General features: G+C 45.5%; 1 non-coding gene across 1 annotated transcript; it reads right to left on the bottom strand.

Moving 5' to 3' along the window:
• Positions 1–770: 770 nt before the first annotated feature.
• On the bottom strand, positions 771–842 carry TRNAD-AUC. The gene has a single exon. It is a non-coding gene; the product is annotated as a tRNA-Asp (tRNA).
• Positions 843–1,568: the final 726 nt, after the last annotated feature.

Below are 1,568 nucleotides of genomic sequence, written 5' to 3'. Positions count from 1 at the left end.
CCAACCGACCCTAGTAAGTTTCTGTTGCTACCTCGAACTAAACTTTATTAAAAAATTAAAAACTCTGGGACAAATGCCAAATCAAACAGGACGCCAGGGCAGGAAGCATAAATGGGGACTGTCCCTGAGCTCAGTGGGACTTTTGAGCAGCCCAGCTAGGGGGTAGGGCTTTCGGAGGAGAAGACTCGTGACAGAGACCCAAGGAGAAGATGTCAGTGCCCCGGGCACCTCAGAGAGAAGGGCTGCGAGCGGAGGGAACATTAAGGGCAAAGGTCCTCAGTAAACAGATCAGTGCGGCTGGACAGAGAGTATGGGAGACGGGCAGGGGTAGGAAATGAGGGCAGAGAGGCAGGCACGCCCTCATAATCTAGGGTCTAGGAGACCATTGAAAAGCGATTCGATTTGATTCTAAGTAAGTGGAAAAGCCACTGGAAGGGGAGTGAGTGATACAATAATGACTTACATCTTACAACGATGATTCTGGTTATTTTATGGAGAATGGTCACGAGGTGGTGGCAACAGTGAAAGCAGAACAGAGAACTCACTGCAGTATCTGAAGCTACATCAGATGTGGCTAGGACCAGTGTGGTAGCTACAGAGAGAGGGAGAGATGCTCAGGTTTGAGATGTATTTTAAAGGTAGACTCCAGAGGATTTGCCAATAGATTGGATGCAGGTAGGGAGGGACAGAGAGCAGGTAAAGACTCCAAGTTTTTGTTTTTGTTTGGGGGGGATAATTAGGTTTGTTTATTTATATTTATTTATTCTTAATGGAAGTCCTGGGGATTGAACCCAAGACCTTGTGCATGATAGGCACACACTCTACCACTGAGCTATACCCTCCCTGCAAAGTTTTTTGCCATGAGGTTCTAGAATGCCTGCTGATGTTATTTACTGGGAAGGGAAAACCAGAGGTGGGAGCAGAGTCTGCTTGCTTGTATGTTATTTTGCTTAGGGCGAGGAAGAAATCAAGAAACTAGTCTAAGAATCTGGCCAATGACTGTGAACTCAGGCAAATGGGTGTGCTTGATTAAGAAGACTTGCCTATGAATGTGATATTGAGAAAATCGTGGAGGGAATCATGAAAAATATCCAGCGTCTGCTTAAGCGGGTGGAGAGACAGTCATAGCATGACTGCTTATGGGTTAAACATTCAAAATTTCAAGCACACCTGAGCTATCCAGGTGACAGATCTTTAGATGGTTTTACAATGAAAAGATCTGAAGCTCAAAGGAGATATCTTGATGGACTGGAGACTGAGCATTAGATGGGGGAAAGAGGGGACTGTCTGGGAGTTCGCACTCTGAAATGGGAAAAAGGGATGAAACACCAGGGGCTGGGGAAAAGAGGATGGATTCCTGATGGAGCCTGAGCATCCAGTCCTTGTGAGGTAAAGCAAGGTACTTCCAGCCTTAGAAAGAGCGAGAGAGTTAACTGGAAACAATCATGCTGACTTTAGCATTTTGCCTAAAGCTGGTTTTCAAGCAGGGATAATGGATGACATTCATTTATCAGTCCTTCTCAAACTATTCTTTGCACTCCCTCCAGACCTACTGATTTAGAATCTTC

The sequence above is a fragment of the Camelus ferus genome, chromosome 4, assembly GCF_009834535.1.
Source record: "Camelus ferus isolate YT-003-E chromosome 4, BCGSAC_Cfer_1.0, whole genome shotgun sequence".
In the NCBI taxonomy this organism is placed as follows: Eukaryota; Metazoa; Chordata; class Mammalia; order Artiodactyla; family Camelidae; genus Camelus; species Camelus ferus.
This window is presented reverse-complemented; position numbering and strand designations above follow the sequence as displayed.